Raw genomic sequence first — 15020 nt, 5'->3', positions numbered from 1 at the left:
GACACGAGAGCAGCAAGAGACCCCAGTTCTCCCATCAGTCCTGAGACCCTTACCCAGTCTTATCCACTCAAGCTCCACCACAGGGGCCTGTTTTCTACAACCAATTTTGTGTGTGACTCCCTGGGTCTCCTTGAACAACATGTTCCTCCAATCTAACCCAGTCTGTTCACATACCCCGAAATCTTTGATGTACTGAAGGAAAGCCCATTCTTGGGCCCCGCCCCAGAGATGTTGGTCCCAGAGATCAGAGGTCCAGCCAAGGAACCTGCATTTTAAACAAGCAGGGGACAGGTAGGCTGGGCTGCTTTGGGGCCCCTGCAATCCAGGGAGGTCCCCAGACCAGCAGCGGCAACAGCAACTAGAGCCACGGAGATGGAGAAGTTCAAGTACACGGCTGACTTCCTGGACCAGAACCTGCATTTTCATCCCATCCCCAGTTGATCCGCGTGCTCATTAAAGTTCAACAGAGAGCTTATAGGAACTTTCTGAGGTCCCTGAGCAACAAGTACAATTCATACTGAGGCATCATCGCTGCTCTTGTCAGCCATGGGGAAGGCGGGCAAGGACCCGAGCACCGAGTCTAAATAGGCACGAGCAGGCACAGTCCGAGGTCTTGGCCCACAGACACCGCTGTCTGCAAGGTGCAGTCCCTGCTCTCAGGACGCTGGCTCAGCATCCTGGCTAAACCTGAAGGCTAACATCTTAACATTCAATTCTAGAGGCATGTTTCTCCAAACATTTCATCTACTTTAGCAGCCAAAAAATCCCACAGACACTTCCCCCACCTGCTCTTGTTCCCAACAAACAGAAGACACCAGAAAGAAGGAAAGCTTTCCTCCCATGAGCCAGATGACAGGAACCCTGGTGCCTAAACTGTCCACACACAGCTGCAGAGCCTTCCCCGCCGCCCCCCAGTTGACCTGACGCCGCTATCCAAACACCTTTGGCCACAAGGAGCTGGTGGGCTGAGAGGCAGCCCGTCCCCTTCCAGCAGTCCGGAGTGCTGGGTAGAAAGCTTCCCTTTCGAGTGAGCCTGTCTGCTGGGGGCCCGAGGCCCGCTGGCTTGAGCAACACCGAATAATCCTAATCCCTCCTCCACTCGAGCCTTTAAATGCTTCACAAGTGACTTGCTTTCCCTTCTCCAGATTTAACCTCCCGAGTTCCTAAAATGACTTCCAGACTCTTCACTAATTCAGAATCCCTGGTTTGGACTTGTTCGCAGACAGCTATGACTCTCTTGATTTGTGGTCCCCAAAACTGAATGTACCATTCCAGATGTGGGCTGGTAAGTGTGGAGCACAAGGGGGCAATTTTCTCCATCATCAGGACAATCTCCTCCTAATATTCACTCTAAGAACACATTTTCTTTCAGCACCCATATCATCCTGTTGGGCTTTTCTAACTGTGTGGTCAACTAAAACCCAAAGCTTATACAAATATGAATTTCTGTGAAGGCAGGAGTCCCCAGTCTTATGGCATTAATGTTTTTAAGCCTAAATACAACACATTTCTACTAAATTTTATTTTGTGCATTTTGGCCCGTATTTCCAGGCTGCTGAAATATTCTGAATTTTTATTCAGTTATGCAGTATGTTAGTTACTCCAGCTTCTGTGCGATGAATATTCTTTACAGGTATGCCTTCTATGTCTAAGTCTTTGTAAGGTTATTTCTGGGTTTTGTCTTTATTTTGTGAGTTCTGAATTCTGAATTTTGTTAATTCTTATAAGTAAACTATTGGGGCACCTGGGTGGCTCAGTCGGTTAAGCATCTGCTGTGGCTCAGGTCATGACCCCAGAGTCCTGGGATCAAGCCCTACATCAGCCCCTTCTCAGCAGGGGAGTCTGCTTCTCCCTCTCCCTCTCTCTGCTCCTGCTCGCTCTCACTCTTTCTCTCAAGTAAATAAAAAAAAAATCTAAAAAAAAACTCTTATAAGTAAATTATTGATTGGTGTCTCAAAATAAAGGTCCTACATGAGCATATTATTAACTGCACAAGTGATAACATGGCGGTAAAGAAAACAGACTTTGAGTCATTAGACAAATGACAAAATGGGAGAAAATATTTACAATTTATGTCTCAGAGGAAGGACTAATCATTCTAATTTATTAAGTAATTCCAAAAAAAAAAAATATAGAAAAGGTGAAAAAGCAGAAAAGTGAGCAAAAGATACAAACAGAAAAAAAAATGTAGCTATCTGAGGACATCGATGTTAACTAAACTTCTTGTGGTCATTTCGCAGTATACACATCCATCCAATCATTGTGTCGTACCCCTTAAACTTACATGATGTTATGTGTCAGTTTAGATCCCAATAAAACCAGGCACAAAAAGACATAAACAGTTCACAGAACCAGATATACCAATTGTACTTAAACATATGAAAAGATGCCCAATGTCAGGCAAAGTAAGAGAAATGCCCACAAAACTACACGAGATACCATTTCCTCCCCTTCATGCCACAAAAACTCAAGCGTGGCATCACTCTCTGTTGGTGAAGCTGAGGGGAAACAGGCATTCTCCGCACTCACTCACACTCCACGTGTGAACGCAAAAGGGAAGAGCCCTGTGGTGGGGGGTTTGGCAATATCTAACAAAGCTCCACGTGCGGGTACCCTTTGACCCAGCAATTCTATTTCTAGGTAATTGCCTGAAGATGTAAGTTCATAATATGAAATAACAGATGCACAAAGTTATTCCGTTCATTAAGGCACTAGTGGTAAAAAAACCAAAAAACCTGGAAAAACGTGAGAGAGGGAAAATAAAGTATGCATATTCATCTGCATATAAATATGCACAAATACATGTTTACTTATGCAAAAAGAAAAATAGGAAAGATAACCAGAAATCAAGATATTGATGGAAGTAAAATTTCTCCAAGTATTTTTTTACAGTTTTGATTTTTGAACCATGTAAGTATTTTATACACTAAAAAATTTTAAATACAAATGGATGCAAAAGGTAAACAAAATGGGGCGCCTGGGTGGCTCAGTTGGTTAAGCGACTGCCTTCGGCTCAGGTCATGATCCTGGAGTCCCTGGATCGAGTCCCGCATCGGGCTTCCTGCTCGGCAGGGAGTCTGCTTCTCCCTCTGACCCTCCCCCCTCTCATGTGCTCTCTCTCTCTCATTAAAAATAAATAAATATTTTAAAAAAAAAAAAAAAAAAAAAAAAAAGGTAAACAAAATTATTGCAAACAGAAAAAACAAGCCTAACTGTCTGTTAGATTGATAACATAACCATACGGAGAAAAAAGTTATATCAAGTAGCTTTTAAAATACAGTATTTTGACTGCAAATCATTAATGGTAGATATTCTATGGACCAAAGAACTACTAAGTTTACTTAGTAGGCTTGATGTTGTTAATGGTGGTGTAATTTTACAACTATTTTGAATGTAGAGCAAGTGAGTCTACATGTTTATGGAGACAGGAGGCACGGATTACAGAATAGGGAAAGGAGAGGAAGGATCCCGTGGTGTCAAGTTGGCTACCAGAGGTACCAGTGAGGACTCCCTATTCAAATATACAGAATCAGATCCAAGGAAATTCCCCGGCGTGCAGTCAGAAAGATTAAGAAAGTGAAACTATAGAATAAAAGGCAAATGAGAGAATGAATAGGATGTGCTTTATTACTCAAGCAAAGCAGAGTGTTTTTCACTTATTAAGGGAATCACATCTGGCAAGATGGCGGACTCAGCCGCTGTGAACATCTTTCCCGCTCCAAATTCATTGAAATGCTGGGTTAAATATGACCTGAAGTTTTAAAAAGAAAAAAAAGAAAAAGAAAGAAAAAGAAAGAAAAAGAAAGAAAGAAAGAAAGAAAGAAAGAAAGAAAGAAAGAAAGAAAGAAAGAAAGAAAGAAAAAGAAAAGCCAAGAAAGAGAAATCCATGGGTATCAGAAACAAAATTCAAAGCCAGAGTTATAATCCCACACCTGTGGCCAGAAGAGTATCAGACCTAGTTCAAGACCCCTAGGGCTGAGGTTTTTTATGTGGGAGGGTGACTCTGAGCTCCACAGGCAGAGAACTGGAACCAATGCCCTGCATAAACAGCGGGTTCTAGAAGGGCAGCCCCCTCCATGAAAAAGGGATTAGAAAAACTCCTCCCACTGGCAAAGGGAAGCAGCAAAAACACAGTCATTTACCCGAGGCTCTGGGTGGAGCATGAAACACTTTCTTCCATGAGAAATCAAACATTAAGTCATGTGCCATGCTGATGTGGGTACCAAATCCATGCATTCTGCATGGGGCAGAAATCCAAACTAATAAATCCATGTAAAAATTAATGCTGACAAAAGTAAGCATAAAATGGCTCTGTAGTGAATTTCCACATTCAAAAAACAAACACTCAATGAAAGTGAGTGCACAGCATTCACGAGGGAGAGTCAACAAAACAAAAAGAACTGACATTCCAAGAACTTAAATTAATAGAAAAAGATGAATGAGACTGTAAAATAAATACTATTAAAAGCTTTAAAAAAAAAAGGAGGTAAGAACCATAATGAAAGAACAAGACATCATGAAAAAATGGTAAGCAACCATGAAAAAGAATCAAATAGAAATTCTAGAAATTAAAATTTTAGTTGTCAAAATTAAAAACTCAATGGTTATGCTGAACAACAGATTTAGCTAAAGAGAAAGATGGTAAACTGGAAGACAGCTCTGAGGAAATTACTCAAAATGCAATTAAAAAGATTAAACTGAAAGTATGAAAAGGCAAGATTCATGGAGGACAGGATAAGAAGATCCAACATAAGTTCAACAGAAGGGCAGCAAGACATTAAAGAGAATGTGGGTAGCAGATGCTGCTTGGGGCCTACCCAACCACCACTCTGGTTTTTCTTACTGGCAGAGCTCTGACTTTGTTTTGGTGTAATCCTCCAGTGACTCAGAGAAGGTTGATCCTCCCTACTTCTGGAAGCTAGATCCTGGTTGGTCTAAAGTAATCATTGTGTCCCTTCTCCTTGCAATCCTGGCAAAGTAGTCAGGAGGAGGTTTGGGGTTGGTGGGGGTGGAAATGGGGACATCTGGGGAAAGCTGCTCTGATCTCACAAAGACACTATGAAGAAAAATCTTTTCCAAGGGCCCTAATGGCAAAGAAAGCACAGAGCTGAGGCAAAGAAAGCACATCTTGGGATCTTTAGAGGTGCTCAGCCAGCGTGGTGAACATGGCAAAGAATGGTCAATCCTCAGGCTGCTGAATTAGCAAACCTTCAAGTCACTTCATCCTGGCTTCTTGTTATGGGAAATACATTTCTTAAAATGATTTTTAGATCTATTTTCAGTTAAGTTTCTGTTACTTGAGTCCAAAGCATCCAACTTGCATTAGGTTGGACCTACACTGTCCACATCAAAGTTGACACAGTTCTTAAAGGGAGGACTGAACATTTTCTAGAATTAAAGAAACACATGAGTCCTCAGAATGAAAGGGCATATCGAGTTCTAAGAGTAAATCAGAAAAAGTCTGGGACACCTGGGTGGCTCAGTTGGTTAAGCAGCTGCCTTCGGCCCAGGTCATGATCCCAGGGTCCTGGGATCAAGTCCAGCATCCGGCTCCTTGCTCAGCAGGGAATCTGCTTCTCCCTCTCCCTCTGCCGCTCCCCCTGCTTATGTTCTCTCTCTCTCACTCTCTAACAAATAAATAAAATCTTTAAAAATAAAAAATAAAATAAGTCTGCATCAAGGCACATCACAGTGAAAAATGACAAACATCAAGACACAGAGAAACTAGTAAATGCAAGTTTTCTGATAAAGAAGTAAAAATTAGATAAACAGCAGACTCTTCTTTTGAAGAAAACAGAAAATAAAGGCCAGAAAACCATGGAATGATCTCCTCAAAGTGCTGAGGAAAAGAACTCTTGCCCTAACATTCTAGAACATCATTCAAGAGAACGCACAATATACTTCTATGGCAAACAAAACCTGAATGTTCACTAACTGTAAACTGACTAAAAGATCCACTTAAAGACTCAGTCCATCAAAGAACCCAAAATCCCAAATATAAGTAGGGTGCAATAATCAACTGTTAGAAAAGAAACTGGCAAATATATGGATAAATCTAAATAACCACTGCATAAAAATGAAATTGAAACTTACAAAGTTAAACATCAACCATAAATTTATAAAAAGAGCAAATTTGGGAGCCTCCAACAGGGTGAAATTAAAGTACTAAGCAAAGTGGAAGCTCCTAAAGGTCCGGTGAGAGTAGGAAGCGTCCAGGTTAGTATGTACTCAGGGCAGGGACTTCGGTTAGGACTGCTTCCCCAGCAGCTGGACAAGCCTGCACACAGTAGGTACACTCAGTAATTATCTGTAGATGAATGATGAGCTTTAGAAATTCTATCATTGTTGGGCGCCTGGGTGGCTCAGATGGTTAAGCGTCTGCCTTCGGCTCAGGTCATGATCCCAGGGTCCTGGGATTGAGTCCCACATCGGGCTGCCGGCTCAGCGGGGAGCCTGCTTCTCCCTCTGACCCTCTCCCCTCTCATGCTGTTTCTCTCTCGCTCGCTCTCTAAAAAAATAAATAAAATCTTTAAAAAAAAAAAAAAGAAATTCTGTCATTGTTAAATAGGAGTGTTAACAATGTAAAAGAATAAAAAGAATAAAAATAGGATGCAAAAGTTCCAATCCAAAAGACAGGGAAAGGGGCGCCCGGGTGGCTCAGTTGGTTAAGCATCTGCCTTCAGCTGAGGCCAGGATCTCGGGGTCCTGGGATCGAGCCCCGCCTTGGGCTCCCTGCTCAGCGAGGAGCCTGCTTCTCCCTCTCCCCGCTCAGCGGGGAGCCTGCTTCTCCCTCTCCCCCTGCTCATGCTCTCTCTTGCTAGCGCTCTCTCTCAAATAATCTTTAAAAAACAACAACAGCAACAACAACAAACAACAAACAAAAGACAGGGGAAAAAAATTAAGAAAGCACGACTGGTGAGTGTTACTCTCCAGTGGCCCTACAGCAGGCAGGCTTGTGAGGTGGAGGACCGAGAACCCAGGGCTGCCTGCTGAGCCTCAGGTCCTCTGGTCCAACCTTTCCCAGGAGGCACAAGCCCCAGCAAATCTCCCAGGGGTGTACCTTTAAAGAACAAGAGAGAGGGCTCGGATTGCCCCAGCCAGTGAAGGCATCCTGGCAGGCAGCCAGCTTCCCCAGGCCCGACAAGCCCGGACCCACTGCATGGGAGCAAATTACGTGTGACTCACATCACCACCTGTGGGCCAGGTCTGCCTCCAGACACAAAGGTGGTTCAGAACTCCCACACTCACTGCCTCCTGCCTTGTGCTGCAACTCTGAGAAACAACGCAAGTATCCCCTGGCTGAGGTGGATTTTTAAAAAAAAAATTTATCTATTTACTTGTGAGAGAGAGAGAGAGAATGCGCAGGGGGATGGGGGGGCAGAGGGAGAGAAAGAATCTCCAGCAGACTCCCCACTGAGTGTGGAGCCCAATGCGGGGGTCGATCTCACAACCCTGAGATCATGACCTGAGCCGAAACCAAGAGTCGGATGCTTAACCAGCTGAGCCACCCGGGCGCCCTGTCTGAGGATTTAATAAACATATCAGCAGTTATTCCTGACAGGTCACTGGGGAAGGCTGAACGTTCCCCCCTCCTCCTCCTTCCGTGGCTCAGTGTAGCATGGACGCACGTCTTTCGGAGCTGCCTGGGCCCTCCTGGGCATTCCCAGAGACCGCAGACAGTCTGCTGGGTTAGCCTGCTGGCAACGACTTCAAGTCATTCAAAGCCAAATCGTGATTCTCAAGTAAGGGATCAGTATCATTCTGGGTTAAAAAGCAAGGCAACGTTCTAGAATATTGAGACAGGTATCTACTGTGTTTTATAAACCCATCTGCGTGGTAATTTCCAAGAAGTAATTCTAGAAGTAATCTTCATCTGCAAAAACAGAATTACTACAATGTAAGGGTAGATTACCTCTGTTGTTTAATTGTGCAAATTTGGATATTTATGGTCTCACCTCCTCTTTCTACCTAGAACTCTGATTTTCCTCAAGGCAGACTAGCTACCACAGGCTGGTAGGCCGAGGGAATACGGGCCTGGGGGCGCAGCAGCGGGCTGTCTTTGGCACTGAGGAGAGCACTCAGTGGCAAAGCTGAGGGAGTGATGGAGACGGGGACAGAGAGGGGTGAGGGGAGAGAGAATGCAATGAATCCATCCACAAATGCTGGTGGAATAATCTGAGACTGAATCATCTTGTTCTCCTCGGGTACAGGAGCCAATGCACCTTCACTGAGGCTAACTAAGCTGGGTTTCTGTCACTTGCAACTTGAAGAATCCCAACTAATACCCGGAGATGCATGGTCTACATACAAAATGTCAAGACCCCACTTTTTTGGACGTTAGTACCGGACACCTTCCCTTCTTCAAGGTTAGGCCGACTCCTTAGGCACAGCTCTGCCTTCCTCAGCCTCCTTCTAAAAACTTTACCCTCTTCTTGCTGCAGACTCGTGGACTCTAGTACTGTGGACCCCTCGTATGGCAGCAGAGAGAAGCTTTTCACCCCCAGAGTTCTGTCTCTTTGGGATCAGGAGATCCGTGTCCCGGTCCACAAGCCACTACAAAGAAAAGGAGCACCCCCCTCCATGCCCCTGAGAAGTGAGGCCATCAAAGGGTCTCCCCGAGAGCCTACGGACAGCAGGCCCGGGCTCAGATGGCCGCTGGAGGCTGTGTTGGTCAGAAGGAAGCAGTTCTCCAGGTAGCTCTCTAACCAGGGGCTGCTGGACATGCCAGGACACACCTGTCCTCTCCTGAAGTCTTCTCTAGAAAAACAGATTCTTTGGGCATAAGGTTCTCTTCTGACATTCTTAAATACACCTGAGGGGGGTGGTTCACTTTCTTCTCTGTGGCACCCACCTTTATGAGGAGCCGGAGCAGCCTGGAAGCTGGCACCACCAGAGGCCCTCTACTAGAGAAATTAAATGCCCATCAAAGCCAGGCAGGCACAGAAGATACTCAAATAAGCCAGGTGAGGTCACGGTAGCCCTGTTCTGGCAATTCTCTCAGGGGCTCTTCATCTCGGCACCCCCAAGCACTTTATGCACGTCAGTCACCGGCTGGAGGGGCGGGGTGGGGTTGAAAGAAGGTTCTAATAACTACCTTGCTTTGCCCTAAGGGAACTGAGATCGACAGTAAGCCCCCACCACCTCCCACTACAAACCAGACCACACACCTTGTTGAGAAACAGAGAGAGATCACAAGATCCCTGGGTGTCCTTCTCCATACTCCTGCCATCCTTCTGGGCACTCATGTGATCGTTGTCCCAAAGATGGCAGGTGCAGCAGGCTGGCCTCTGCAACCCCAGAGGGAGGCCCAGCCAGCCAGCCCAGAGTCCGTCCCCATGCGCAGTGCACTCTACTCTTGCCCCAACAAAGCCACCACAAACCTAGGAATGTCCTAGTTCCAAGCCTCTCACTTCACATGTAGAGCAGGTCTGAGCTCCGGTCTGCTTGGGAAAATGCACCACAGAAGGAAAAAAAGCTGCAGTCGGAACTGCAGACTGCCTTAAGTCCCCGACGGAGTTCTTGGTGGGCCAGTGGCAGAGACCTGGTTTTGGTCCCCTCTGCACGGACATTATCCACCTGAGTACCTCACTGCCCTTCACAACACCCTTCGGTAGAGACTAGAAGGCTGGAGCCGGGGGCTCTTCACGGACTGTGACCCTGTCCACGGTGAGTCTGCTTGATGTCTTCCCCAAACCAAGCCCTTGCTCCTCAGCATAGACACTTCCCAAGGCTTGGTCCTTGATCCATCCCTTTCTCCCTACACTCTTGAGAATCTCATCCATTTCCAGAGTGTTACTTAATTATTTTTAACTAATAATAAACAGTATTTGCAAAACACCGTGCAACATACAATGTGTCCTGACATGCATCATCTCTTTAGATCATCTGGGTAACTTTGAGAGGTAGGAATTAGGCTTCTCCCCATTTCAGAGAGGCAGCCTAACATACAGTTAAGAGCATGAACTCTGGAACGAGAGAGCCTGGGTTCAAATTCCAGCTCCACTACTTACTGGCTCTGTGACCTTGACGTGCTCCCTAAACTCTCTGGGCATGAGCTTTCCCTTCTGTAAGACGGGGACAATACTCTTGCGTAGGGTTGGGGGGAGAAGTCAACGAGTTAACATTTGTACAGTGCTTTAGAATAGTGTTTGGAACCACATTAAGTGTTTGTTAAATAAGTAAAATGGGGAAACTGAGGCTCAGAAAGGTTAAGTGCCTAGTTTTCGAGAACAGGTAGGAGCAGCTATATACAACTTGGCCCGATGGCCGTGAGGCTACCATCTGTCTTCAACCCACCCATTCACCACAGAAGATGCAACATGGTGTGAACTCACCTACACACCCGATTTCTCACCCACCAACCCCGTCACGGGCCCTCTGCTCCAGCCAACTGGGCTATGTGCTTCCATTTCCAATTTACTTTTGCTTCAACCCATCCTCCTCTCAGAATACTCTCCCTGTTTATAGAATGGCTAAAGATTTATGGAGTCTAAAATATGTTACTGATCTATTGGTCTAATGACTTTATTGAAAGAGGGAAAGAAACAAATAAATGGGGGAGCAGGGAGACTGAAGCCTAAGAAACGAACAAAAAATATACCAAGTCACGACACAGAATCTGGCAATGATTTCTTGGACAGGACACCAAGGGCACAGGCAAAAAAAAGAAAAAAAAGACAAACTGGACTTCGTGAAGATTTTAAGAATCCATACATCCAAAGGTACTATCCACAGAATATAAAGGCAACCCACAGAATGGGAGAAAATGTTTGCAGATCACATATCTGATTAGGGATTACTATTTAGACTATATTAAGAACTCCTAAAATTCAAGACTAACCTAAAAAAAAACCTGTGTCCAAAAAAGAGATGTAAATGGCCAACAGGTACATGAAAAGATGCTTAACATCACTGAGCATTAAGAAAAGCAAATAAAACTACAAAGAGATATCATCTCATACTCATTAGAATGGCTGCTATAAGAAAACAAAACAAAACAGAAAACAACCAGCGTTGGTGAGGATGTGCAGAAATAGAGCCCTTCTTCACTGTTGGTGGGAATGTACTGACAAAGCCACTGTGGAAAACAGCATGAAGGTTTCTCAAAAAATTAAATATTGAATTACCATACAATCCAGCAGTTCCACTTCTGGTTATAAACCCAAAATAATGAAAAGCAGGGTCTTGAAGAAATACCTGTACACCCATGTTCCCAGCAGCATTATTCACACTAGCGAAAACGTGGAAGCAACCCACGTGTCCACTGAGTGACGAATGGATACGCAAAATACGGTACACCGACACGATGGAGTACTGGAGGCTGTGACGTAGGCTCCAACATGGATGAACCTGGGGGACGCTATGAGGAGTGGAATAAGTCAGTCACAGAATGACAAATACTGGATGATTCCACTTACATGAGGAGCTCAGAGTAGTCAAAATTCTAGAGATAGAATGAAGAACGGTGGACGCTAGGAGCTGAGGCGGGGGGGTTGGTTAATGGGTTCAGTTTTACCAGATGAGGAGAGTTCTGGAGATGGATGGCAGGAATGGTTGCACAACGTGAATGGAGTCGATACCACTGATTTGTGCACTTAACCACAGCTAAGATGGCAAGTTTCATGTTAAATTTAAAAAAAAAAAGTTGAAAAACGTATTTATCAGGGTTCCTTCTCTTGAACGCCTCTCCCCACAGGGTTTGGAGAGTCACCAAGTGAAGGCAGTAGCTATCTTCCCCACGGGCGGCATCTGGAGTAACCCCCACTCCCCACCCCCACACACCCCCACACACCCCGGCCGGCACCAGCCGACGGAGCAGCCTGGATGAGTCCTCACCAGCTCCTCGTCCAGCACGGGCTCCCAGGCTGAGCACACGACGTGAAACCATGCGTCGTGCGGCACCCTCCCCGGAAGCCACGGTCAAACAAAACTCAGCTCTCTGTTCCTCAAACCTCTCTGTTGCAGTGTTTGTCGTGCGTGTGTGTTGGGAGGATGTGAGGAACACCCCGTACTAAGCCAGCTGAACTCGGAGCCATGGATCGTCTGCTGAATTTTTCCAAAGGGCCCCTGGCCTCGTCCCAGGCCGCCGTCAGCAACAGTGAAGGCCGCCAGCATTCCCCCTGGTGCTTCCCGGTCCACGTGGACGGGGCCGGGCCATTTCAGCCCCCGGAAAGTCCACAGACCACCAGCTGCAGTCATGAGCGAGACAGCTCTCCAGGGGAGAGTCCTAAGTCCCCAGGGAAAAGCGCTTTAGGAAAAGGCAGGGCAAGCAGCATGGGCTGACCGCAGCTCTCCGGGGAAGCGTTAGCACCCTGAAGGTCCAGCCAGACCGGACTAGAGGGCGTACTCTTCCAGCTGCGCACAAGGCAGCGATCTCCCCTTTGCCAGGCCACTGGACGCCCCAGCCTGGACCACGTGACCGCCCTGGGTGGAAGAAGAGCAGGAACACTAGCTCTTCCAGGGCAGGCGTGGAAAAGCCCCCACCACGCAGGCCCGTGGCCATCCTGCCTAGAACTGGGATCCCAGCATGCAAGGCTGGGTCAGACCAGGTCAGAACGGCCCCAGGCTGTTCCAAATTCCCTGCTGCTGCTGCCAGACGTGGGGGTGGCGGACCAAGGGTCCAGTCAGGATCCCCTGCTCGGGCAGACAGAAAGAAGCCAATGCCACTCCCCAGAGCTCCCGACTCATACGTCCAAGTGGCTACTCGACATCTCCAGTCGGATGTCACAAGCATGGCAAGCCTGGCATGTCCGCAACCAGACGTCAGCTCTCTCAGACCTGCCCTTTCCACATTCTTCTTCATGTCACGTTATGGTTCCTCCATCCTCCCAGTGGCTCAGACCCTAAACTCGGGAGTCATTCCTGACTCCTCATTTTGTCTCACAGCTCCTCTCTGGTTCATCAGCAAATCTATGTGCTCTAATTTTGACAAGTTTCTAGAATTCAACTATGTTTAACTATCTCTGCTACCATCACTCTGGTCCAGGCTACGTTGTATCTTCTCTAGATTATTAAAATACCTTCCTCACTAGCTTACCTGCATCTACCACTGCCCCCATCCTCAACGCAGCAACCACCATGAGCCGGTTCAAACAGAGGTCCAAACAAATGAACAAGTCACTGCTTTATTCATAACCCCAAAAGGACTCCCGTATCACTCAGAATAAGCTCTGCAGTTTCCCACATGATCTAGCTCTCCATTACTGCTCCAACCTCGTAATAAAAACTGCTTTTTACACCCACTCCAACCACACTGGCTTCCTCACTATTTCACAGATACATCAAGCATGCACCCACCTCAGGGCCTTTGCACTTGCTGTTTCCTATGCCTGGAATGCCCTTACCCCAGATATATTTGGCGGCTGCTCTCCCACTTCCTTTAGGTTTTAACTTAAACCACCTTTTTGGCAAGGCCCTCCCAGCCCACACCACCTTTTATACCCCTCTCCAACACTTCGTGGCTCCACTCCCTTCCTTACTTTTTCTTAGTGCAGATGCACGTACTTATTTATCTTATTAATGCCCTTCTCTCCCACAAGACTGTATGCTTCATGAGTGCAAGGAATTCTGCTCTGCAAATTTCTTTGCCAGCACCTAGAACAGCAACTGACAAATAAGAGGTACCCAACAGATGTGATGAATGATTGAATACATGAATGAACCATGGGACCCTGGGCATCCTGGCACACTAGTTGGTTTTTGCTCTGCAAACGTAGCAGATGCTCTTCACCATCCAGTCATTATCCCTTTCCCCTCTCAACAGAACTCTGGCTTGACGCGGGGCACTAAATATGCCTACAAAAAACAGACTCACTGTACAGAGCTTGGGCGGCCGTCAGACCCAGTTCCAGTCAACAGAAGTCTACAACGTGACGAAGGCTATTCGTTTCCCGATAAATGGGGACACACTCAGCTATGGCTTCTGCCCTTTTTCCTTTCCCCTCCCTCCTGGCTGGAACTCAAACCCAAGCTTCCAAATGAGGCAGCCACCTTTTGACCAGGTAGCTGGAAGTCCCACACAATCCGAGCAGGAAGACTAAAGCCCAAACCACATGTCGAACTGTGAAGCTGCTGTGCCCAGCCATGCTAGTCAACCCCTTTCTGGTTAAGTTCTTGTCGTACAGTTTCCCTTCCATGCTAGCCAGCCCCAGTTTCCCTTCCATGCTATGTAGAGCAACGTTAACCTGATACACAGGGCGAAGGGGGGAGGAGAGACGCAGAGGAAGGCGAACCGTGCTGTGGGGTCTTCGTTCATATGCATCCTCCTCTCCCATCTACCCAGGCCCCTGCCCCTCGGCCCCACAGTGAGCCTAACTCGCTCGCCCTTTACCATGATAACTACAGAATCAAAGACTCTAATCGTTAGGAAGAGAGGGCTTCCAGTAAGGACTTCTCTTCCAAAAATGCACTAAAACCTGGGCTAATCCTTGGAAATGCCTCATTCTGGATAGCTGACTTTTATGAATTGGTGGGGGTTTTCCACCTTAAAATATCAAAACTCTTTATTTTAAGCCTTTAAGCAAAATTATGAAAATCTATCATACATTTCTCTACATTTTAAAACAAACCATACAAAACAATGATTTTTCACGATTCAAGGTCATTAAGTACCAAGATAAATGGAATTCTGACTTGGGAAAGACCTTAGAGATGAATTCTAAGGCACCTGCTTTCTTCTGAAAGATCAGGGAAGACGGCTGTGCTCGTCAGAGTCACTGGGAGAGCGGATTTCCACCGCAGGGCTGCAAACAGGGATTCCCTCCAGTTGGATCAGGGCGACGGTATATCCTTTCACACCGAATGTGCCTTTATTTCCTTCTTATACTTTCTCTGCCACTTTTGTCAACTTTCAGCTTCCCCTTTTCCCTATACAAAGTACACTTATCTATAGTTTTCCTCGTGGAACTTGTTAAAGGTCTTTTTTTAATTTTATTATGTTATGTTAGTCACCATACATCATTAGTTTTTGATGTAGTGACCCACGATTCATTGTTTTCGTATAACACCCAGTGCTCCATGCA

At 46.2% G+C, this 15020-nt stretch overlaps 1 protein-coding gene across 5 annotated transcripts in view; it reads right to left on the bottom strand.

The window, feature by feature from the left end:
* GPR161 (G protein-coupled receptor 161) overlaps window positions 1-15020 on the bottom strand; it is a 58653-nt gene that overhangs the window by 28970 nt on the left and 14663 nt on the right. The window lies entirely within an intron of this gene.

Source organism: Mirounga angustirostris, unplaced genomic scaffold (assembly GCF_029215605.1).
Source record: "Mirounga angustirostris isolate CCGP_5_RB_7025 unplaced genomic scaffold, mMirAng1.0.hap1 SCAF_6, whole genome shotgun sequence".
Lineage (NCBI taxonomy): Eukaryota > Metazoa > Chordata > Mammalia > Carnivora > Phocidae > Mirounga > Mirounga angustirostris.
This window is presented reverse-complemented; position numbering and strand designations above follow the sequence as displayed.